Consider the following 26,742-nt stretch of genomic DNA (forward strand, 5'->3'; position numbering starts at 1 on the left):
AAGCATTCATTACATTGGCTGCTGGCACTTCTGGGGGTGGGGAGGTTCTGCTCTGTGGTGTAGGCCTCGTCTGGCTGCATCTTACTGCTGTGGCTCCGTTGAACTGTAGTCGAGTTTGCTGAAATGCTGTTTGGGTCCCTGTCTCCCCTCTTTGCGTCTTAGCACCTGCATAGTATGTGCCACTGGAAACCAGGAAACCCCTACTGAAATGTCAACAGAGCAGTACCATTTTACAGCTTCTGTTAGTAGTGTTAAATATGTCAAACGAGGCTACATCTATCTGTTTAAGAAGTTAGGATAGACAATTTCTGGAAAGTTACTCTATGGGTTAATTGTTAACTTTATAGGAGTCAGCCTTTTTGTATCCTCTTGGAGATTGAATCATTACCTTCAATTCAGACGGGCCTGGTATTTTACTGATTAGAAGAATGAAATAAGAGGACTGGCTTAAAATCAAAATTTTGGGCAACAGTTTTAAAGACAATCAACTGTCGTGTGTGTCCGTGTCCCCTCCCTCCCTCGCTTTTGAACAAATGAGAAAACTGAGCCAGTGAACCCCAAGTCACACAGCAGTTTAGTAGGTAACCAGAACTAGAAAGCCAGGACTTTGGATGCCTAGTCTGCTGTAGTTTCCACTACATCATGTTGTTTTAGAAGGGTTTTTTTCTTACTTGTTATTGATTTATTTCAAAAAATGGTGCAAAAGGAATAATCAGTTCTTTTTTTTTTTTTTTTTTTCCCCACCAAAACTTGGTATAATTAGTGTGTGAGATTCTTAAAGCAGCACTAATTTTTGTATATTTTCGATTTAGGAAAATCTCCAGCTCTTTAAACTGTTACAATATCTGCAAATGAAAAAAAAATTAAAATTTTTTTGTTTTAGTTTCATTTGCTATATGATCTGTATCAGAAAGGAAATAGTTGTTTTACGTTTTACATACCAGACACATTAAGCTTAGGCAGGAAGGACATTATATTCAAACACTAGTACACTGACTAATTGCTCTATGCTTACCTGTAATGTTTACTGGTTTCAGAAAAATGAAAGATGTGAGAGAATACTGTGATTGAGAAAGATAGCCTTGCTTTCTGGTTAGCATAAGTGGATTGCTGAATAAGCCATCAGTATTCAGTGCTCAGTATCTTTATGTCATCTATTATTAATCACCTTTACCTTTTGAATTTGGCATTTCATACACTCTTGTGGTATGAAATTGTTGTGAAGATTAATATTTGAAGTCTCCAGTTACTTGAGAGTAAAGACTATTTTGTTTTGAAAAATCCTTTTTTTCTTTGCTGACTATGCCGCTTTTTGTAGTTTAAAATTATAGTGAAATACATTATCTCATTAAAAACATCAGCAATAACATTTACAAGTCGACCGGAATTTGTTAGGACAGAAGTATATTCAGAGCCCTAAGAGTTCAAGAAATGAAACAAATAGTTACAGTCCCAGTTCTGGAGGAGCTGCATTCCTTCTTTGACTCAACAATATTGAGTAACTAAATGTTGAGGTCAAAATCAGGGTTGATGCCTACCCTCAAGGAACTTACTAGGTCTAAAAAGGGAAACAAATATGTAAACTGATGAGTAAGTGCTTCAGAGTAATGTGTAAGAGGCTGCACGTCACAATGTAAAACATCTTGGCTTTGTAGTCAGCCTGCCAGAGTTCCAACTCATTTGGTCACTTAGGACAAGTTTTTCTTTTGTTTTTCTTTTTGTTTTACTTCCTGTAGTAGAATTGGTTTTCGTATTTCTAAAATAGGGATATTATGGGCTAATTTTGTGGATTAGAAGGACTTTATGTTAAATATATGGATGTTGCTATTTTTCACAAAAGTTTAGGAGATTGAGAGAGGATGAGAAGTGTTTTAGGATGGGTGATACCTGAATATTTAAGATTATGATGAGAGGAATGAAATAGCTTGGAAAGTCGGGGGCCTACAAGTAGTTATGGAGCAACGAAGGTATCTGCTTGGGTTCTCAAACTTAGATATGCATTAGAAACATTGTGGAGATTACAAATATTGCTAGCCCGAATTCCTAGATAATATTCAGTGGGTTTGAGTTGGAACTTGGGCATTTCTATTTTTAGCAAGCTTATTAACAGGAGACTTTAGCATATATGAAGGTAACTGAAGTTTACTGTTTTCTGATAGGGTAGTCTTGAAACACATTTGAAATGTTTATATGTTTCCCTTCAATCTTAGGTGTATATTTTGTGAGTTAAGGTTAAACTAAAACAAAGGTTTTTTTTGTTTGTTTGTTTTGTTTTTTTAGTACAGACTTTCTCTAACCCATTAAGATATCAGTGTATATTTCATAGGTATAAGAGATACAGTTGAGGAAGTATTGCACTAGTTAGTGCTCAAGATCAGATACAACTTTTAGAAAGTTTTGGAGAAAGATGAAGGCACTATAGAAGGTGGATTGAGGGTTGTAAGAGTGGAGACAAAGGAGATCAAGTAATTTCACAACAGTGCACATAAGATATGAAGGCCTAAATTAAGGCACTGTTGATAGGAATTCCAGGACAATTAGCCTTTAGCAGGATTTCATTCCCCTTAGGTTTAGTGAGTGGGTGAGGGAAGAGAATTAGGTCAAAGAAAGGTAAAACCACCAGCAGAAAAAGTAGGCAGAAGCATACATACTTTACTAGATGGAAATATGCTTGTATATTACTCTAGGTTGGTGATTGGTTTCATGGAAGAGATGAATCTTTTTTTTTTATTTTTTTAAAAAATTTTTTAAAATTTTTATTTTTTTATGATAGTCACACAGAGAGAGAGAGAGAGAGAGGCAGAGACACAGGCAGAGGGAGAAGCAGGCTCCATGCACCGGGAGCCCGACGTGGGATTCGATCCCGGGTCTCCAGGATTATGCCCTGGGCCAAAGGCAGGCGCTAAACCGCTGCGCCACCCAGGGTTCCCAAGAGATGAATCTTAAATCTATTTTGCCACAGTTATAAAAAATATATTTATTGGGGATCCCTGCCTCTCTCTCTCTCTCTCTCTCTCTCTCTCTCTTTCTTTTTCTATGTCTATCATAAATAAGTAAATAAATAAATCTTTAAAAAAATAGATTTAGTGAAAGTTGAGGTTTCAATTAAAGTTGTATGTAATAAATATGTATTTTGTACTTAAATAGTTCTGATGTAATTCATTAGCTGGTAGTATTTTCTTAGGACAATAAAGAAGAGTTAAAAACAAGATTTATCAGGTCTTATTTTGTAGTTCTGTTGTTTTTTCATGTACTGTGATTTAACTTAATTTTCTATAGAGTATAGGCCAACTTGTCAAGTGGAGTTAAATATATATAGTCCTGAAAAAGAAATTAAGGCTTGAGAAAAAAAAAAAAATCTCATACTAGCTCTCTACATCCATCTTTGGTCCAAATGGTTGAGGTTAGTATCCTTGACTGCTACTTTTTTTTTTTTTTGCCATGCTCACCTGTTTTGTTTCAAGATTTAGTGGTGCTTAAGAAGTCATTTTTATTAACCACCTTTAATCTTCATTTCTTTTGATTGCTCAGCACTTGTTTTAACTTGCTTATATTATTTTTTTTTTTGTTTTCTCACCGTATATATAATTCTGGGAGATTAGACCTTATGCCTGTGTAGTTTTCTATATTTTTTTATAATATCTAGCATACAGATCACTGAATACTTATTAATTGTTAACTGTTTTATTTCTTAGGAGCTCATTTAGCATTTCTCATTGCTTGGTCAGGTTATTAAAATCTTCAAAAAAATTTTTTTTTAATATTTATTTATTCATGAGAGAGAGAGAGAGAGGCAGATACACAGACAGAGAGAGAAGCAGGCTCCATGCAGGGAGCCAGCCCGATGTGGGACTCCAGGATCACGCCCTGGGCGGAAGGCAGGCACTAAACGGCTGAGCCACCCAGGGATCCCCAAATCTTCAGTTTCTGACGCAGGTTGTATCTGGGCTTAAGTCTTCCTTTATTAGAACAAAATGATTTAAGTCAGATGCTGAACTAATATAGGTTGTAACAGTAGTTGTCCAATAGGTACTTTGTTTCTGTTTTAAAATCTTAAGTTGGTTTACAGGGAGAGATGCCTAGATGGATCATTGTTTTGATAAAGGCCTGAATTAAAGCAGCACTGGTGGCAAGTTAGGGCTGAGAATGTATTTGAGTAGGGAATTGAGATATGAGTATGGAAAGAGAAGATTAATATTTGTGAGATTTGGAATATACAAAGCTGGGAAGGCAACCTTGTCTACTACAGAGGAAAAAGGTGAATATAAAAGTGTGGGTCATAAGGGGTAAATTATAAATACAGGAGGAGATTGAGAAGAATCTAGCAGATTTGGGTTTTTTATTTTTTTTTAGATTTGGGTTTTAAATCCTATTTCTCATTATTCCTAGTTTATAAGGAAATTTCTTAACCACTTTGAGCCTTACTATCTAGATTTATAAAATGGGCTTACTCAAGGATTTCAGCGAATAATGCTATAATGTATGTACAGCACTTGGAGTACCTGCCACTTCTAAAGTGTTCTGGCTGTTTTTGGAGAAACATGTGAAAGAAGGTAAAAAAAGATTTTTTAGAAGTTTTTGTCTTAGATTGAACAGTTATAGTAAACTGACTTGGTCATTTTAAAGACTGATTCAAAGTTGAGGTATAATAGAGCAGATAGAGATAATTAATTGTAAATTAATCTGTCTAGAAGTTTATAGAACCAGCATTAGTACAGTATATTAGTATAGAAGTCACTTTTCACTGTAAATATTTTGGAAGCAAAACAAATTCATACGTTCTTGTCTGTCCACAGTAACACATATGGTTAACTGTAAAGGTAACTCTTATTGGTTTATGACTGAACAATCTAATATTTTTAAGTGATTATGTTTTATTTAGTAATTAGAAGATGCTTGGTGTATTTAACTCTATCTGCAAATATAGCATAACAGAAATATATTGTTTTTATTTATCATATCTTCTTAGAGGTTATGGAGGATTATTGACTATAATGTCAATATAGGAGAGTGAAATTAATTAGATATTAGTTTCATTTTGGAGTTAATGTGTAGAGGAATTGTGACCCTTTTTTAAAGAGACGAAATAATTAGCTTTAGAGTAATATTGAAGAGGCAAATCTAGAAAAGTCCCTTTTAGAAAATAGAATCAAATGAAAGATTTGTAGTAACTTCATAGTTCAATTACTATGGCTTTCTGTTATTTTACTTGTTTTCTCAGTTTCCTTGGCCACTTGGTTTCTCTGCCATAGTGATTTCTTAAACTTATTTTTATTTTTAACTCGACCTAAAGATTACTGTAGAAATGTGTGTAAAAAGAGTACTCATTAAGCACCAGACAACTACAAAGAAAAGGGAAATACGAAAGATATCTAGGAATATAAAATGCTGTTAATAATGATGAGACCAAAATTATAAGCCAAACATACATAACCTTTGGACAATGAAATGTTTTTCAAGTTGAGAAGCAAAAACTATCTAGTATTTTTAATTATTAAAATAGAGGTGAAGTTGTTTATCATGTCTTTGGTTCCAAGATAAAAAATTTTAAGTGAAATTCTCCCTCCACTATGGCAAATACTTTTGTTGCCATAAAATATTAGGGGATACTTAAATGCCTAAGAAATTTTCATTGTAGTAAAGGGGCTGATTGATTTGTATGTAATGCACAGAGCTAGTTAGAAACCCAGATGATTTTCTCTGTTTTTATTAATGCAATGTCATCATGATCAAGTATTAAGGATTTACTGAGAATAACACCATCTCAGTACCTTGGATTATGTGAAAATAGTAAGGAAGATTTATTTAGTCTTTATACCTTAGTTACTTACCAAGTAGCTGGGGAAGACAAAAATCATGCAAAAAAAACATATGTTTCATAAACTAATATATACTAAAGATTTAAATAATAAAGAAGAAAGATAGATCACAGTGGGATTTGATACATCATTGTGGGACTTGAACATGAGGACTTACATGCCCTTATTTAGTCAGGAACAAGGAAGCAGCTCAGTTCAAATAGAGGGAAAGGTGTAAGTCAGTTTAGGGAGAGAACATTTGCATGAAGCATTAGGAAATATTAAATAGACTGGTAGGAAATATTAAATAGACTGGCTTGGCTAGAAATGAGAATGGTATTTGCTTAAGACTATAATGAATGATAAGTTTGAAGGGTAAATTGAGGCCAGATTTTAGAGGACGTTGAGTTTCAGTCCTTAAGTAGTAAGGAGTCAAAAAGATTTTTGATTTGGGACGCCTGGGTGGCTCAGTGGTTCAGTGTCTGCCTTTGGCTCAGGGCATGATCCATTGGATCCCTGTGAGGAGCCTGCTTCTCCCTCTGTGTTTCTGCCTTTCTGTCTCTCTTATGAATAAATAAATAAAATCTTAAAAATTCTCTCACTCTCTGTCCCTCCCCTTCTCTCTCTTTTTTTTAAAAAAAGATTTTTGATTAAAAAAGTATAAAGATAGGAAGGACCTAGAGATGGGGAAAACTGGAAATTGTAACCATAATGGAAATAATTCAGTAATGGCTTAAAATTTAGTAAACATTTTCATATTCCTTATCTCAGCTGACCTGGCCTGGCTAAGGAACCTGAATTATAGCAGCATCTGAAACAAAAAAAGGGTTATGAGGTATAGTAAATCCTTGGTCTTTGTGCACATGGCAGATACTAACTATTGCTCATGGCATTTTTTCCTACTATGTCCAGATCTGGTCTCGAGTACTCAGCATATCCCTACAGGCAGGCACTGCCAGTCAGTCCAAGTTCACATGGATGAAATCTAGTTGCCATGCCAAGGCTATAGAAATGTTGTGAAGAAAAAATTGGCAATATTTAGTTAGCTGTGTGAATTCCAGATTGCAGCAGAAACTCCTGGTAGTAATGGCTAGATAGTGGGAATTGTAGGAGTAGAGCTTTTGGAATCCTTTGCAGAATGTTGATTATTGAGGCCTTGGATGTGAATTTGATCTATGAAGGTATCAGTACAGGTCAGGATTATAGAGGGGAGTAGTCTAACCCATATTTGACTTGGCCAGCACTTGAGAAGGGTGGATTTCGGTGAGTAGTTGGAGAAGGAGAAAGATGTTCTTTTTAATTTACCTGAAAAATGGTATTAATACATGCTATTCAGAAACTTAATTTTTTCTCTTGTATTAATGTATCTTATATTTCCATTTATATGTGTTGCATACTTTTTATTACTACATCCTCTATTTTGTTAGTTTCTTGTAACTTATTTTAACTATTGAAAGGCAGATTTATTCTTGCTCTCTTTGGAGAGCTAGCAGTCCGTGAAATCAAGATGTCAGCAGGGTTGATTCTTTCTAGAGGCACTGAGAGAATTTGTGCCATGCCTCTCTCCGAGTTTCTGGCATTGCTGGTAATCCTTGATGTTCTTTGATTTATAGATTCATGACTCTAAGCTCTACCTATGTAATCACATGGTGTTCTCTACTTGTCTGTGTCTTCTCTTACAAGGAAACTAGTCATTGGATTAATGTCAACCCTAATGACCTCGCCTTAACCTTTCACCTTGCCTTCTGTTTACAAAGACACTCTTTCAAAGTAAGGTCCATTCATAGATACAGGTGTTAGAACTTCAGTATATCTTTTAAAGAGACATAATTCAGTCCTGAACAATAGGTATTTTTTACTCTCCCAAGTTTTTGCCTGTTAGAAACAGTGCTGTAATGAACATTCAAGTATATATTTTTAGGTATTCTTTCTAAGTAATTCTATAGAGTGAATTCTTAGAAGTGAAGTCAGAGGGTGTGAACATTAAAAATATTAACATGTACTGCTGGATTGTCTTCCAAAGCATTTGTTTTTAAACTCCATATATTCTCATCAACACTAGGATTTAAAAATCATTTCCATTTTGACAGTTTTACTGGTCAAAAAAATCTTATTTGATTTATAGTTTTTAGTGAAGTTAAATATCCTTTTATGTCTGTTTATGATTATTTCTTCTGTGAATTGTTCTTGTCTTTAGACCATTTTTTTCTATTGGGTTGGTTTTTTTCTTAGTGATTTGAAGAACTTTTTAGGGATAGTTACTGTATATTACAGGGTTTTTTGGCAGTTAGTCATTTATCTTTTGACAGAAGTATATTTGGTGTTTCTGGTCATTGCATGGGTTTTGATGTTTTGTATAGTTAGATACAATAATCTTTTTATTATATCAAGTTTTTATTTAATACTGTACTAGCTTAGAGTTGCAAAAATATTTTCTCAATTTTCTTAGTGCTTTTTGGTTATATTTTGAACATCTTTTCTTTGATCTTTCTGGAAATGACTTTGGAAAATAAGTATAGTAGAATTCTAGCTTTATATTTTTACAAATGGCTAGGTGTCCCAATACCATTTGTTGAATAATTTTTTTCTCTGATCTATTTGAAATGCAGCCTTTATTATTTACTAAATTTCTGGACGTACGTACTTACATGTATTTCTGCAGTCTCTTAAATTTATTTCATTTATTTCTTTGCTTATATTCAGAATTTTTAATGAATGTAGCTTTATAATGATGGTACTGTTTGATTACCATTAAGTCCCTCATTACTCTCCTTTTCTATATATATATATATATATATATGTATATATATATATGACTATGCTTTGTATTTTTTCAAGAGCTTACCTCCTACCTCTGTCCCTCACCAAAAAATATTTGCTTTGATTTGGAATAGCATTGAGTTTTTTAGATTAATTTAGGAAGAATTTGACATATTGTGGCTTCCCATTGAAAAGCAGATCTCTTTTATTTACTTTTAGGTGTTATCTCATTCTTTAGTTTTATAATATTTTATCATATTTATGAGCCATTTAAAGATGTTTTAGAGTGCAAAAGTAATACCCACTTATATTCATTGTTTGAAACACACACACACAATTGCACTATACAGTGTCGAAAGTTAAAATGACCCTTTACCCCTCTAATTTTCCAATACAATTGGGCTCTATATAAAGTTCATCTTAATGGTTTGATTTGACTTTCCCTTTTTTTTCTTCTATGTTCATTCAATGCTATAAATTTGCCTCTAAGCACTGCTTTTGCTGCATTTCACAAATTTTGATGTTATATTTTCATTTAGTTCCAGATGTTTAAAATATTTTTCAAGACCTCAAATACTTTCAAAATTTCTTTTGATTTCTACATTGTTGTCTGAAAGCATACTTTGCATGTTTTCTGTTCTTTTATTTAAAAAAAATTTTTTTAAGATTTTATTTACTTATTTGAGAAACAGCATTGAGTGGCAGGGGGTTGGGGGGAAGGCGGGGGGAGAAAGAGAGCAGAGGGAGAGTGAAAAGCAATGCTAGGCTCCGTCCCAGGACCTGGGAAATCACAACCTGAGCCAAAGGCAGATGCTTAACTGACTGAGCTGTGCAGGTGCCCCCTCTTCTATTAAATTTAAGTTGTGCTTTATGGCCCAGAATGGGGCCTCCGTTGGTGATTATTCCATGTAAATGTGAAAAGAATGTGAATTCTGCTGTTGTTAAATGGAGTATTCTATAAATGTGAACTAGATCCAGCTGATTGATGAATAGTGTGGAGTCCTCACTGATTTTCTGCCTGCTAAATCTGTCAATTATTGGTTGAAGAGTTTTGTACTCTCCAGCTTAAATAGTGGATTCATCTATTTCTTGTTGCAGTTCTATCAGCTTTCGCCTCATGTATTTTGATGCATTGTTGTTAAATGCAAACATATTAAGTATTGCTATATATTCCTGGAGAAATGGTCTCCTTATCATAATGTCCCTCTTTTTCCTGATAATTTTTCTTGCTCTGAAGCATGCTTTGTCCAAGAGTAATATAGCTACTCCAGCTTTTTTTTTTTCCATTTACTGTTAGCAGAGTATATTTTTCTCTATTGCTTTTCTTTTAATTATCCGTGTCTTTATAATTAAAATGTGTGGGGGTTTTTTGTAAACAACATATACTTGGCTGTATTTTTTAATCCACTCTGACAGTCACTATCTTTTTATTGGTATATTTAGACCACTTACATTTAAAGTGATTATTGATATAATTGGATTAATATCTACTATATTGTTTTCTATTTGTTGCCCTGTTCTTTGTTTCTTTTTTCTCTCCCCCCCCCCTTTTTTAAAGATTTTATTTACGTATTTATTTTAGCAAGAGAGGGAGAATGTGCACGTGTGAGCAGAGAGAGGGAGAGGGAATCTGAAGCAGACTCTGGGCTCAGCTCAACCCCAACGTGAAGCTCAATCTTACAATGCCTGATCATGACCCGATCTGAAACCAAGGGTCAGAGGCTTAACCAACTGAGCCACCCAGGTGCCCCATGCTTTGTTTGGTTTTAATTGAGTATATGATTCCATTTTCTTTCCTCTCAACATACCAATTGCATTTCCTAAAAAACATTTTTAGTGGTTTTCCTGTATTGTATAATATACATTTACAGTCAGTCAAAGCCCATTATCAAATAACACTATAATGCCTCATGAGTAGTAAAGGTACCTTATAACAGAGTACTCCCAGTTCTCCATGTCATCCCTTATAACATTGCTGTCATTCATTTCACTGATCTATAAGCCATAATCACTGAATACATTGTTGCTGTTACCCGTTAGAGCAATTAAAAATAAGAAAAAAATAAAAGATTTTATTTAACCTTTATTTATTTCTTCTCTAACACTTTTTTCTTTCAAGTATATTCAAGTTTCTGACATACCACTTGCTTCACTCTAAAGGATTTTTTAACATTTCTTCCAAGTAGGCTTCTTGTCTAGTGGGAATAAAGTCTCTCAATTTCTGTTTATCTTAAAAAGTACCTAATCCACTTTTGAGAACAGTTTTGCTGGATATGGAATTGTAGATTGATGGGTTTTTCTTTAAGCATTTTAGAGAATTTAAACCACTCTCTTGTTTGTATGGCTTCTGAGGAGATATTTGATACAGTTCTTTTAATAGGAGGAGAAAATTGCTCCAATAGAAATTCTCAGGTTTATTTAAAGATATACTGAATGAATCCTTAATTTTTCCAGCCTATGTTTGATGCATCTAATGATTATGATCTTTTTCTTGTTTTGAGAACTCAGAGGTTTGCGAAGCAGAAGTTATTTTAATTCTTTATTTGATTAAACATACTCTGAATGATCTAAATCTCACATTAAAAGACCTCAAAATAATGTTCATAGTATATAGCTAATCAGTTACTATTTATTAAATTTGACCACCAGGAATTCACTATTAGAACATGTGGAAATCAGGGAATTGGCTTTATGCATACACCCACCTATATACATTTTTTTTTTCCTATATACATTTTTATTTAATTTTTGTATTGTAGTTCTTTCTTCCACAAGCTCAGACCAACCTGTTCAATTTTAAAAACAGAATTTTCCCAGAGAATGCTGGAAACAGTTTGAGTAACTCAAAAGATTATGTAATATTCAGGTGAGAGACTTTGGAAAAAGGTTTCTGAGAGCAGTCAAGTGACTGCTTAAAAGATGATTTTTCCTTTTCGTTAAAAATACAGTGTTTATTATGAAGATTAAGACCTTAACTGCCTGATAATGTAACTGGTAGCTATTAGCTACATATGTTGAGCACTTGAAGTATTATTAGTTCAAATTGAGATATGCAATAAGTGTGAGATACACACTGGATTTCTAAGACTTAGTGCAAAAATGCAAAATATTTCACTGGGATTTTAATATTGGGGTGCGTGGCTGGCTCAGGGAGCATGTGATTCTTGATCTTCAGAAGAGCATGTGATTCTTTTTTTTTTTTGAGCATGTGATTCTTGATCTTTGGGTTGTGAGTTTGAGCCCCATGTTGGGTGAAGAGATTACTTAAATAAATTTTTAAAAAGATTGTAATATTGGTTATAAGCTGAAATGATTAAGAAACCTATCCAGTCAAATAAAATTTATTAAAATTAATTTCATCTACTTTTTACTTACATACTGGCTAGAAAATTTGAAATTGCTTATGTCACATTATATTTCTACTGGACAGCGCAGACTTAGGCAATTTACAAGGTAATAATGATAAAAATGGAAATCATCTATGAACCCCATCACCCAGGAATAACTCATGAATGTTTTTGTGTATATCTTTCTGGGTTTTATTTTTCTTGAATTACTGAATGATAAATGAACAGGCGTACTTACTCTCGGCAAACACCCCCAGACAAACATAGATACTAATTTTTTATTGACATTGTCTTCCATGTCAGTGAGTATACTGTTTTCAGTGGACGGACACATTATGGAAGATTGACCAGTTTCCTAGAGATAGTGAATTTTCTTTTTTCTTCTTACTTCTTCTAACATTCTCCCTATCGTTTGTGTGTGTATACATATATTCCATCTATCTTCACAGACTTGTTCTGTTATTTTACTATGGTAATTTTGAAGAACTAGAATTGCTTAAAGGGATATAAGCACATTTAAAATTTGATTTTATATGTCCAAATTGTGCTGTCCAATAATTTGTGCCTTTTATTATGATAATCTACTGTATTCTTTATAGTTCTTGAAAGTGCCCAATTCCTATGTTACTGTACCTATGGAACTATTAATGCTAAATAATATTAAACAAGTATTAGCATAATTTTTAAAATTTGAGTCCACAAAAATATTCTGATTTCTTAAATATGGTTTTCCTGAGTCCTGGATATGATTTTTCTAAGAATTAGAGATTTTTCAAATTTTATTTTATTTTATTTTATTTTATTTTATTATTTTATTTTATTTTATTTATTTTATTTTATTTTTTTAAATTTTACTTATTTATTCATGAGAGACACACAGAGAGAGAGAGAGAGAGAGAGAGAGAGAGAGGCAGAGACACAGGCAGAGGGAGAAGCAGGCTCCATGCAGGGAGCTCGACGTGGGACTGGATCCCCGGTCTCCAGGATCACTCCCCGGGCTGAAGGTGGCACTAAACTGCTGAGCCACCCGGGCTGCCTGAGATTTTTCAATTTTAAAGTGAAAATGAATGAATTGACAGTAAAGTATGGAAAGAGTCCAAATGTCCATTGGCTGATGAATAGATAAAGAAGATATGGTATACATAAACAATGGAATATTCCACAGCCATCAAAAATGAATGGCATCCTTGCTCTTTGCAATGATGTGGATGGAGCTAGAGTGTATTATGCTAAGTAAGTCAGTAAGAGAAAGACAAATACCATATGATTTCACTCATGTGGAATTTAAGAAACAAAACAGATGAACATAGGGGAAGGGAAGGAAAATAAAATAAGGTGAAAACAGAGAGGGAGGCAAACCATAAGAGACTCTTAACTATAGAGAACAAACCGAAGGTGGAGGGAAGGAGGATTGGGTAAATGGGTGCTGGGCATTAAGGAGGGTGCTGGTGATGAGCACTGGGTAAAGTGATGAATCAACAGATTCTACTCCTTAAACTAATGTTGCACTATATATTAACTAATTTGAAATTAAATAAAATCTTGGGGAAAAATAAAAATAGGATGAAAGTGAATGAACGAGAAGATAAATATAACAAGGTGCTTTACAGATTTTATTTATTTATTTATTCATGAGAAACAGAGAGGTAGAGACACAGGCAGAGGGAGAAGCAGGCTCCATGCAAGGAGCCAGACATGGGACTCAATCCTGGGTCTCCAGGATCATGCCCTGGGCTGAAGGCAGTGCTAAACCGCTGAGCTACCCAGGCTGCCCAAGTGCTTTACAATCAAAGTTTTATGTATCTCCTTGTAAGAGTAGGATATTATGGGTTTTTCAAAAAAAGCAAGTAAGAAGGTTGCATTAATATTTATTGTCACCAATAACTTCCCCCTTACTTTACCTAGCCACCTTACAAACAAGATTGTGTCAAACATAAAAGTAATTAGTTGTATAGTTTGTTTTAAAAACTCATCACAGGGGACACCTGGGTTGCTCAGTGGTTGAGCTTCTGCCTTCGGCTCAGGGTGTGATCCCAGGATCTGGAATTGAGTCCCACATCTGGCTCCTTGCAGGGAGCCTGCTTTTCCCTCTGCCTGTATCTCTGCCTTTCTCTCTCTGTGTCTCTTATGAATAAATAAATAAAATCTTAAAAAAATAAACTCATCACGGGTAATTTTTTTCACTTTTAAAATGAAGTATGATTTACATACAATAAAATACAAAGTTACAAATCTTTGTATACTTAATTTTTATATACCTAAATACAAAGATTGATGAATTTTGACATGTGATACACTTGTGTAATGAACACCCAGAAAAACCAAGATTAAGAATATCTCTGACACCTTATAAAGTTCCCTATGTCTCTATCCAGCCAATTACTTTCTAATTCTTAACCTCTCCTTTACCCATCCCCCTACCTTCCCCCACCCCAGTGCTTAGCAATCCCTAACTATCACTATGGCTTAGTTTTTGCCTGTTTTGACTTTTTTCACTCAGCATGTTTTTGAGATTTCTCTGTGTTATTGCATAGGTATTTGTTTTTATTGCTCAGTAGTGTTCCATTGAAGAATGTATTACAGTTTATGCATTCTCTTATTTATGGATATTTAAGTTGTTTCCAGTTTGGCACAATTAAAAATAAAGCTTCTGTGAATGTTCTGGCACAAGTTTTTTTATGTCTCACAAGTTTTTTTTTATTTCTTTGGGGTAAATACCTAGGAGAAGAATTACATTATTGTAGGAAGACATATTTTATAACAAACTTTCAGATAGTTCTCTAAGTGGCTAATGCTGTTTTGCACGTCGACCAACAACATATGGGACTTCTAGTTCCATGTCTTCTCCAACATTTGGTATGGTCAGTCTTTTTGATTTTTGCCATTCTAGTGTGAATTAGTGTCTCAGAGTGGCTTTTATTTGCATTTTCCTGACAGGTAATGATGTTGAACAACCTTTCATGTGTTTATTATCAATTAAGTATCTTTGTTTTTTGTGTAGCTTTCAAACCTTATTCATATATTTAGTGAGTTATCTGTTATTAATGACTTCATATATTTTGGACACAAGGTCGTTTATCTACTTCAAATATTTTTTCCCAGTCTGTGGCTTGCCTAATTATTTCCTAAGTGATGTCTATTGATGGGTTGAATTTTTTTGTTTTGATAAGGTCTAATTTATAATTTGTTTTTCTTTTCCAGAAAATGTTTTTTTGTATTCTAAGAAGTCTTTGCCTATGCCAAGGTTGCAATGATAGTTAAATGCTTCTTCTAGTTCTAATTTTTTTATATTTAGTTTCATTTCTAATTTTTTAATCTCTAATTGTTTTATATGGAGTGCAGAAAGAGATGAGATGATCATTTGATTTTTTTTTTTCTCTTTAGAGGTCCATTTTTGGGACGCCTGGGTGTGGCTCAATGGTTGAGCGTCTACCTTCAGCTCAGGGCATGATACCAGAGTCCCGAGATTGAGTCCCACGTCAGGCTCCCTGCATGGAGTCTGCTTCTCCTCCCTCTGCCTATGTCTCTGCCTCTCTCTGTGTCTCTTGTGAATAAATAAATCTTTTTTTTTTTTTTAAAGGTCCATTTTTTCCCATATAGTTCCTTACCCATTTGATAATTGTAATTCATAAAAAAGAATCATCATGGGGCACCTGGGTGGCTCAGTCACTTGTGTCTGCCTTCAGCTCAGGTCATGATCCTGGGGTCCTGGGATTAAGCTCTATGTCAGGGTCCTTGCTCAGCAGGGAACCTGCTTTTTCTTTTCCCCTCTGCCACTACCCTGCTTGTGCTCTCTCTGTCAAATAAGTAAAATCTTTTTTTTTTTTTTTTTTTTTTTTTTAAAGAATCATCATGACCAAGTAGGGTCATCAATGTACTTTGCCTCATTAACAAAATAGAAAAAAAAAATCATATCATCTTACTAGGTGCCAAAAAAAAAAAAAAAGAGTTGGCAAAAGCGAACACTTCTTCATAATAAAAGTTGCCGGCAAACTAAGCATAAACAGCAGCTTCCTCAATTTGAAAAGGGACATCTGTGAAAAAAGCCTACTGTTCCCCACCAGTATCAGAAACAAAGATAGAATGTCTATTCTTACCACTTCTATTCCAGGTTGTATTAGAGATCTAAGCTAGGTAAATAAGGCAGGAATAATAAAAGGCATAAAGATGGGGAGGAAAAAAAATAAAACTTCCATTATTCACAGAAGACATAGTTGTATGCAAAAATATTATAGAATCTAAAAAATATTACAGAATCTTTAAAAAAAAGCTACTGGAACTTAGCAAGGTTTCAGGATACAGGGTCAATGTACTACATGCTTGTATATGTTAGCAATTAGAAAATAAAAATTTTAAATAATACCATTTACGATAGCATATGAAGAAAATACCTAGAAATACGTGAATATTGAGATATGTTCATGGGTTGGAAAATTCAATATTGTTACAATACCCACTCTCACCAAATTGGTCAATAGATCTAACACAATCCCAATCAAAATCCCAGAAGGAAAAGTTAAAACACTTTTTTAAAGTTTAGATAGACATTCGAAGGACCTAGAATAGCCAAAACAATCTTGAAAAAAGAATCTCAAAACCAGGTGCACCATACCTGATTTTAAGACTTTGATAAAGCTATAATAATCAAATCATTGTTATATTGGCATTATGAAAAAGGTTCTAAGTCAAGTCAGTGATGAAGAATGAGACTTGCCTCTCTCTATGAATGGAGTTTGAGATGGAAGCAAATTCCTGTGGTTTGTGGCTTTAAAATACTAGGAATGGGGATGCATTAACTTAGAGTTTTCACCATTTCATATTTATGACTAATTGAAATGCCAAGAAGAGAACTTGTTCTAAAAATAATGTAAATACTACAGATTAGCAATTTCTACCTTTCTGACAGTTTTTTTTGTATATTTTTTATTGGAGTTCAATTTGCCAACATACAGCATAACACCCACGTGCTCATCTCGTCAAGTGCCCCCCTCAGTGCCTGTCACCCAAAAACCCCCCACCCACCTCCTTTTCCACGACCCCTTGTTCATTTCCCAGAGTTAGGAGTCTCTCTTGTTCTGTCCCCCTCACTGATATTTTCACTCATTTTCTCTCCTTTCCCCTTTATTCCCTTTCACTAATTTTTATATTCCCCAAATAAATGAGAACCGTATAATGTTTGTCCTTCTCTGATTGGCTTCACTCAGCATAATACCCTCCGGTTCTATCCACGTTGAAGCAAATAGTGGCTATTCGCCGTTTCTAATGGCGAATGTTCCATTGTATATATAGACCACATCTTGATCCATTCATCTGTTGAAGGACATCGGGGCTCTTTCCACAGTTTGGCTATTATGGACATTGATGTTATAAACATTGGGGTGCAGGTGTCCCGGCGTTTTACTGCATCTATATTTTTGGGGTAAATCCCCAGCAGTGCAACTGCTGGGTCGTAGGGCAGTTCTATTTTTAACTCTTTGGGGAACCTCCCCACAGTTTTCCAGAGTGGCTGTACCAGTTCACATTCCCACCAATAGTGCAAGAGGGTTCCCCTTTCTCCACATCCTCTCCAACATTTGTTGTTTCCTGCCTTGTTAATTTTCCCCATTCTCACTGGTGTGAGGTGGTATCTCATTGTGGTTTTGATTTGTATTCCCCTGACAGCAAGTGATGCAGAGCATTTTCTCATGTGCTTGTTAGCCATGTCTATGTCTTCCTTTGGAATTTCTGTTCTTATCTTTTGCCCATTTCATGATTGGATTGTTTGTTTCTTGGGTGCTAAGTTAGATAAGTTCTTTATTTATTTATTTTTTTTAATTTTTATTTATTTATGATAGTCATAGAGAAAGAGAGAGAGGCAGAGACATAGGCAGAGGGAGAAGCAGGCTCCATGCACCGGAAGCCCGATGTGGGATTCGATCCCGGGTCTCCAGGATCGCGCCCTGGGCCAAAGGCAGGCGCCTAACCGCTGCGCCACCCAGGGATCCCAGATAAGTTCTTTATAGATCTTGAATACTAGCCCTTTATCTGATAGGTCATTTGCAAATATCTTCTCCCATTCTATAGGTTGTCTTTTAGTTTTGTTGACTGTTTCTTTTGCTGTGCAGAAGCTTTTTATCTTAAGTCCCAATAGTTTCTTTTTTGCTTTGTTTCCCTTGCCTTCATAGATGATGTATCTTACAAGAAGTTGCTGTGGCCAAGTTCAAAAAGGGTGTTGCCTGTGTTCTTCTCTAGGATTTTGATGGATTCTTGTCTCACATTTAGATCTTTCATCCATTTTGAGTTTATCTTGGTGTATGGTGTAAGAGAATGGTCTAGTTTCATTCTTCTGCATGTGGCTTCTGATAAAGTATTTAAAATAATTTTTATAATTAGTAATATTCTAAAAACAATTTAATTGAGCTAATGAATGAGTGCAAAATGCACTTAATATACTGTGCTGGGGCTAAGTGTACATAATTGGAGATTATGTACATGTGGCCTTTGGTTTCAGAGGATGTATGGTGTATTGGTGAAGCAGATCCTATGTAGCGACCTATCACAAGTCATTCAATGAAATGTGCTTCATTGGATGTGTAAATGAAACACTGGGATATGCAGAGGGAGAAGTATTTGAGGAAGTAGGGGAAAAACTTGGATATTTGAACTAGGTATATGGAATTTGAAAAGTTTTAGATAATACAGCAGAGTAAACAAACATCATTAAGATGTTAAGATGAGAAATATGGTAATATGGGCATCTGCACATTATTTGGTTGCTGTCTGATAAATATTGGGTTAATAGCAGGAGATGAAGGTAAAGTTGTTAATTGCCTCAGGTTAAGAAAGAGCTTGAATCCTTGCCAAACAATTGGACCTTATTCTTATCAAATAGGAATCTACTGTTTTTTGAGCATGAATCTATACATTAAAAGATAATTGACAAAAATATATGGAGAATAAAATAAAGGCAGACGTCCTCTTAGGCTTTTCAAATACTTGAGGCCAAAGGAAGGTATAAATTTCAGGTCCCTGTTTATACAATTGTGCATATACATACAGTGGAAAAAGTGTCCTTTCTCATTGATTTCCATTAAAACTCAGAGGTATGAGAATGTATTTATTATAAAAATTTAACAAGTTTGGGCAGCCCAGGTGGCTCAGTGGTTTAGCGCCGCCTTCAGCCCAGGGCCTGATCCTGGAGACCCGGGATCGAGTCCCACGTCAGGCTCCCTGCATGAAGCCTGCTTCTCCCTCTGCCTGTGTTTCTGCTTCTCTCTCTCTCTCTGTCTCTCTCTCTCTCCCCCCCGTCTCTCATGAATAAATAAATAAAATCTAAATAAATAAATAAATAAATAAATAAATAAAAATTTAACAAGTTTATTGTTAAGGTTCTTTGGTACAAATAACAGAAACTAATTCTGGCTGACTTAAGCAAAAAGGAGTTTATTTGCTATCAGAGATCCCTCAAAACCTGGAACAGAATTGAATAAAACCTAGGGAACAGCAAGAGGCTGGGAAGTTGTGAGAACAATAGCAGGAGTTGGTGGAACTTCTCTCAATTCCAGTCATCTCCTCCTTCAACCTTCAGTCCTATGACTCAGTTTGGAATTCTGAATTTTTAAGACAGAATCTCTGTTGAGCTTCAGCACAGGAGCTTGTCCTGGGAGAGAGACTGTGGGTCTCTAACATCAGAAGTATTAGGAACCGGGGACAGGCAGTGCCTGCTTAAGATAGGTTAACTATGTATATAAAAATTAGTGAAATTTCTATTAAGATATAGTACATGATTATTTATTTGGTGTGTCACTGACCTAAACCTGCTTTAGGTGCCATCATTAAAAATATTTCCTCTACTAGGGTTGCCTGGGTGGCTCAATCAGTTAGTTGTCCAGCTCTTGATTTTGGCTCAGGTCATGATCTCAGTGTCCTGTAATCAAGCCCTGAGTCAGTGCTGCACTCGCTGTGGAGTCGGCTTGTTCTTCTCCCTCTGCTCCTCCCCTGGCTTGTGCGCACAAGCATGCTGTCTCTAAAATAAATCTTTTAAAAAATATTTACTATACTGAAGTGCTTTTTTAGTTATAATTCTGATCCTAGATCTGCAGACCATAAAGGTGTAAGGGTGTCTTTCATGTTTTTGCAAGCTTAGGGTTTTTTCTGGTTCTCCTTTTAATTGACCAATTTGCTGAAAACAGGACATATTAATCCTCTAATTAGTTTCTGTAAGCTAGTAGTAGAGCTTTAAAATGATCTGATTGGAAGTAGAGCAGCTAATACTATGATAATACCAGTGTCATAATAATTAACATTCGATAAGTGTATACAATGACAAGCAATTTTACAATACACTTTCTGTGTAGTATTTTATTCAATTTTAATCGCCCTATGATGAAGAAATTGTTCAGAGCACTTTACATGTATCAACTAATTTATAACACAAAATGATAGTAATATTATCCTCATTTTGCTGATCAGGAAATGGATAGGGAGAAGTACATAATAACCTTAAAACAGTTAGCAAGTAAGTGATGGGATCTATCCCAGAGTCTGTGCTCTCTTTAGTCTTCATATTATTCCCTGGGACATCTCTGATTTTCTACTTCACCTTGTCCCCAGTGAGAACTCAGGGTTTGCTTCTCAGCCTTCCCAGAGCACTTTGTTTCTGCTTTCATTTGGGTATATTTTCATTTGGTACATTTTTTTTTATTTTTTATTTTTTATTTTTAATTTATTTTTTATTGGTGTTCAATTTACTAACATACAGAATAACCCCCAGTGCCCGTCACCCATTCACTCCCACCCCCCGCCCTCCTCCCCTTCTACCACCCCTAGTTCGTTTCCCAGAGTTAGCAGTCTTTACGTTCTGTCTCCCTTTCTGATATTTCCCACCCATTTCTTCTCCCTTCCCTTATATTCCCTTTCACTATTATTTATATTCCCCAAATGAATGAGAACATATAATGTTTGTCCTTCTCCGACTGACTTACTTCACTCAGCATAATATCCTCCAGTTCCATCCATGTTGAAGCAAATGGTGGGCATTTGTCATTTCTAATAGCTGAGTAATATTCCATTGTATACATAGACCACATCTTCTTTATCCATTCATCTTTCGTTGGACACCGAGGCTCCTTCCACAGTTTGGCTATCGTGGCCATTGCTGCTATAAACATCGGGGTGCAGGTGTCCCGGTGTTTCATTGCATTTGTATCTTTGGGGTAAATCCCCAACAGTGCAATTCCTGGGTTGTAGGGCAGGTCTATTTTTAACTCTTTGAGGAACGTCCACACAGTTTTCCAGAGTGGCTGCACCAGTTCACATTCCCACCAACAGTGTAAGAGGGTTCCCTTTTCACCGCATCCTCTCCAACATTTGTTGTTTCCTGCCTCATTTGGTACATTTTTATTTGATAGCATACTTTGTTATTTTTTTAAACATATCTCCCTAACTAGGTTATTAATTTATCAAAGACAGAGACCAACCTTTAATTGTTTTTCTATTTTCAGATATAATATCTGTTAAATTGAATTTAATGCCCTATTTAAACTTAGTCTCTAAATTAGCTAGACATTTTGTGACTAAATAGGATTTTATTCTTTTTAATATGAATATTCCTTGTCTGATGATCCCAACTCTGTTCTACCCTTGACTTTATAAATTCCATGTCTTATTCTAAGAAAGTATTTATATAAAATCTCTTCCCTAGGATTTTCCAGAGTAGTACTGTCCAATGAAGCTTTTTATGATAGTGGACATATTCTATGCCATTTAATAAGTAGCCACCCATGGCTATTGAGCATTTGAAATGTGGCTAGTATGACCAAGGAACTGAATCTTCAACTTTAAATAGCTATATGTGGCTATTGACCTCCTTATCAGTGTAGCTCCAGTAAGCAGAAAGGAGTCTAGAACCTAAATAGCACCCTTCTATCTCCTGCCTAGTCACCTAGAAAAGGCACTCACCTGGAGAGGATAGTAACATTGTAAAATCTATTTGGTTCAAAGTTAATTAATTCCCAAATAATTTAAGCACTAAATATATTTATTATATTTACATGGGATCCAAGCCACCCATTCCATTTAGAGAGAAAATCATTAGTTTTTGCTTTTGTAGCACTTAGTGTAATATTAGTAGAATTATATAAAATCCTGACATTTTCCCCTGCCCCCCAAGTTTATGGTTTACTAATGGTAGAGATCTTTTGAAAGAAAAAATAGCATGATCAACCTTTTTTAAAAAATATAGTCTGCTTCCTTCTCCTTTGTGGTAGTTGCAATCAAACATCTAGTTAGGCGTGTTCATTCAGTTTCAGTAATAACTAGAGTTAGAAATATTGGTTCATGCATTTTGAGTAAAAAATGCCTTTTGCGGGACGCCTGAGTGGCTCAGTGGTTGAGCATCTGACTTTGGCTCAGGGCGTGATCCTGGGAACCAGGATCAAGTCTCACATTGGGCTCCTTGCAGGGAGCCTGCCTCTTCCTCTGGCTATGTTTCTGCCTCTCTCTGTCTCTCTCATGAATAAATAAAAAAAAATATTAAAAAAAAAAAAAAAACCTCAAGATTTAAAAAAAAAATGCCTTTTGAAACTAGCAACATTGAGCTTTCTGAGGAACTATTTAAAACCTAGTTTACTAAATAAATGGTTTTTCAAATTATTGATTAGATTGTTACTAATATTTTACACTATAAGTCTGAAATTGCTAGTAAAGTGTAAATTTTTAAACTGAAGAATAATTGAAATACAATATCCTGTTAGTTTCAGGGTACAACATAGTGATTCAATATTTATATTGAACCATATCACCTATATCCCCTTCCCTGGTTACCATAACATGTAAATCTTAAAAACAACTTTAGAAAGGTTCTTGCCTTTCCTTTTTTTCTCTTCTAATTCTCACACATAATGTATGAGAGAGCCTCAAGTATTGAATTTAAAGTCCTTAGGTTAGGTTAGGTTGTATGTTGAATTTAAGATATCACTTTACTCTCCGATAAACCTTCTCTTTGTATGTCCTTCCCCCACCTTGATTGTACTTAACAAAAGTCAAGCAAATTAAATGTGTGTATGTATATAATATATAATGTATACAAAATATATATATATATATATAATATGTAATATGTACACACATCTTTTGACTTTAAAAACTTGGATAATTATGAGTTACTACCTATAGAGGAACAAGTAGGGAAGACAAAGCCAATTGAATTTTATTTAAACTTGCTTGTCTTGATTAATCATGTTTAAGAGTTCAGAAAACTCTAAGGGAAAGTTTTTGAAAGAAATCATAGACTTTGGCCTTCATTACAGACATAGGCTATCTCTTTATAGTAGCCAAAGTTTGCTTTTTTATTACTTTATGCATTCAGATATGATAGTAGGTTATGTTAATGCAGTGTGTTATTTTCAGCAATGTTCATTTTTCATTTTTAAGGGGAAGGCTTTTTAAAGCTACTAGAAATTCAAGGATCCTTTTTCCCTCCACATTTATGCCATGATATGACTTAAGTAGGTCTTTTTCTTTCTTTTGTGTATTTTCAAATGAATATTTAGTTTTTTGAAAAGCTAAAAGAGTCACATGCTTTAAAATCAAAATGTATGAAAGCAAAGTTTTTTTTTCCAACCTATCTTGCATTTGCCTAGGAAGCTTCCCTGACAGAACACCTATGCATACACAAAACATCTAGCAGCTGTGTCCCTTTCCAGTTTTATGCATACTGAGGCAATTATTGATTTTTGCTCCCGTTGTCATCCAGAAATGTTAACATACTATACCTTTCATTTTATAGCTTACCTTCTTCTCACAGCAGTGTAACATGAGGATCTTTCTTTATCATTACTTAGACCCTCTTCATTCTTTTTTTCTTTCTTTTTTCTTTTTTTAGCTGCTGTATTGTATCTCAGTGTATAGCTGAATTTAATGAGTTGAGTGGTTCTTTTTCTTGATGACTTAGAAATTCTAGTTGCCTGAATGATTTTGGATAATATTTAGGTTCTGAAGATCTTAATTAATAAATGTAAGATTTGAAGTATTCCAGTGATTTTGATGGAAGACTTTCTAAAGTATGTACCTTTGCCATAGTTTAGTTAAATAGACCAAGCACATTTCTGAACTTAGTTTAACTTCTGTATGATAAACTAGGTTATCTCTGTGAATGTTTTGGGTACCATATATTTTACCATGCTATGTTTCCTTGCTCCAAAGGAAATATATCATTATTGTAGGATGCAAATTGTCATATCATGCTGCATCTTATGAATTTATTCATTTTGACTGTGGTTAAGACTTAAGTTTTTTAGGGTTATTGCTGGTCAGTTGTAGCTCTTCTTTCACTCTGTATGTTATATTATCTTTGATTATGTAATATTTCTCATCCCTGCTAATGATTAGGTACTTCTATCTCAGTATTTTGTAGATTTGTTACTGTTTCGCATAAGCAAGATTGTTTGAGTAATGCTTGCCTTTATTTTCTGAGTATGTAGGCTTTATTGCAGAGGATGTATGGCAGATGGTCCAGGAAGCATTCAAATGGACTTCCTTTCAGAGAATTGTTATTAGTACTTGTGCATACTAGTAGGAAAACTCTTGTACCAGCTACATCAGAGATCATAATTTTCCTATTCCAAGTATGTATGTATGTATGTTGATGTATAGTTGACATACAACATTGTTAGTTTCAGGTGTGTACAACATATGCTCACCACCAAAAGTGTAGATACTATACAATGTTATACAATATTGACTATGTTCCCTGTAGTTTTTTAAATGAACTCTAAGTTTTTCAGCATGTTTACTTCTTATAGACTTTTTAATTCTGTATTTCATTTTATTCTTTAGCATTTCCTGTCCATTAAAAAATGTTCAGCCTGACCATTGGTGTAGTTTGAGAGGCCCTAATTACCTAACCAGTCCACTGACTTTTGAAAAGAATCTTCTTGGTAAGGCCCAGTGAAAGAAAAAGTGCTTCCTCCTTCTGATTTTTGATGACCGAAACTAACTAAAGTGTCTTGTGAGGCAAGCTTATGTTGCTTATTCTCATAAATAATATGATATTAACAGTTGGTTAAGTTGTAACACTTTTTTGAGAGAGTCAGGGAAGGGATATAGGTGACATCTGAACTGAGGTTTGAAAAGTGGGCAGAATTAGGTAAAATGAGAGAGAGTTTTGTTTTTGTGAACACAATTGAAATGAAGATCAGGAGGTGAGAGAGAGAGTGATTTAGAGGTAGAAGAAGGTCCCATCTGTTTTCAGTATACAGTGTAACATAGGAGAATGAGGTTGCACATGCATTTCTTTTTGTTACTGGAACAAGTTATTTCCTACATCATTTTGTGAATATTCTGCATTGTTGAGGCCACATGTAAGTATCTATTTTATTTTACCAGACTGATAAAGAATCCATAAATCAGGTCAAATGAGGAATGATCGAAATAAATTCTTACTGAAAAAGAGATGACCTGAGAAGTTGGGTTACTGGGGATCTTTATGGAAGTGAACTTGTTACTACCACTACACAGATATAAGTATGCTTTAATTAGTGGCGAACAGTTTACATCTCCAGTTTTGCAGCATTGTAGCCAAAGTAACTAGCCCTGTGCCTAGCAACTGTTCAACAGATATTTAAATGAATGATGAAAAATTGAATACCTATGAGTAGAAATTGCCAGGAAAACAGGTTTAGGTTCAGTATTAATTTTCTCTGAGTTGCTCAACAATAAGAGTTTTTCCCCTTGAGTTGTGAGCTCTCCATTACAGCAAGCTTTCAAGCAAATGCTATTTCATCATCTATTAAGAATATTAGATGAAGGATTTCTACTTTGGATAGAAGGTTGACTGTAAAAGACTTGCAACCCATCCACACACACACACACACACACACACACCCATTGACCTTTCACATGTTTTTTATTGAGTGGGTTTTTTAAAGTTGCTTGGCCACAGTTTTCTTATATGGATAAGGTCATTATATGTTAAAAGGTTACTACATTAGGTTTGGTTAGGCAAAAGGAATATACTAACTTAGATAATTTGTTTTTTTCAAGATATAGAATCCTGTTGCTGCAATTGATGCGTGATTTTTCTTACGCCAAGTAAGGCTGATCCAGTTTTTGTGGCCTGAACCTTAGACAATTTGGAGAGGTTCTCTTTAAAAAAAGAGAATCCAAAATTAAATATAAAAATGAAGGCTTACTTACTATGAGAAAAGATCACAACAAAAAAATACCATAAACATCACAAAATCCAAAAAAATAGTATATTATTATTATAACTTATTTCTGTTATTATTAATTGACTGATACGCCTTCCCTTTTTTTGAAGATTTTATTTTATTTATTTGAGAGAGTGAGTGAGAGAATGAGTGGGGGGAGAGACAGAAGAGAAGCAAACTCCCTGAGTGGCAGGGACCCCAATGTGGGTCTTAATCTCAGGACCCTGGGATCAGGACCTGAGCTGAAGGCAGACAGTTGACTGAGCCACCCATCCACCCTGATACACCTTCTTGATATTTTTTCCTATTTTGGCTACATATTCATTGAACACCTCTTTACATGACAACAATTTTATGTTTTCTAAGAGACAACCTTTCCTCTTAAACAGGGATTGGTAAAGTATAGCCTGTTAACTAAATCCATCCTGCTTGTGTTTGAAAATGAAGTTTTATTAGAACATATGCATCTCCAAATTATCTATGGCTGCTTTTGCACACAGCATAGGGCAGAGGTAGAAGAGATCAAATAGCCCATGATGCCTAAAATATTAACTATGTGGCACTTTACAGAAAAAGACTCCTGCTGTAGTGTGTTTGATGAAAATGTTGGTAGTTGCGAAGCTGAAGGAAATCTCCTGAAAGCAGTTA

The 26,742-nt window shown here is 34.8% G+C and overlaps 1 protein-coding gene across 2 annotated transcripts in view; it reads left to right on the top strand.

Annotated features, from left to right (window-relative positions):
• WASL (WASP like actin nucleation promoting factor) overlaps nucleotides 1-26,742 on the top strand; it is a 72,929-nt gene that overhangs the window by 1,428 nt on the left and 44,759 nt on the right. The window lies entirely within an intron of this gene.

The sequence above is a fragment of the Canis lupus genome, chromosome 14 (genome assembly GCF_003254725.2).
Source record: "Canis lupus dingo isolate Sandy chromosome 14, ASM325472v2, whole genome shotgun sequence".
NCBI lineage: Eukaryota > Metazoa > Chordata > Mammalia > Carnivora > Canidae > Canis > Canis lupus.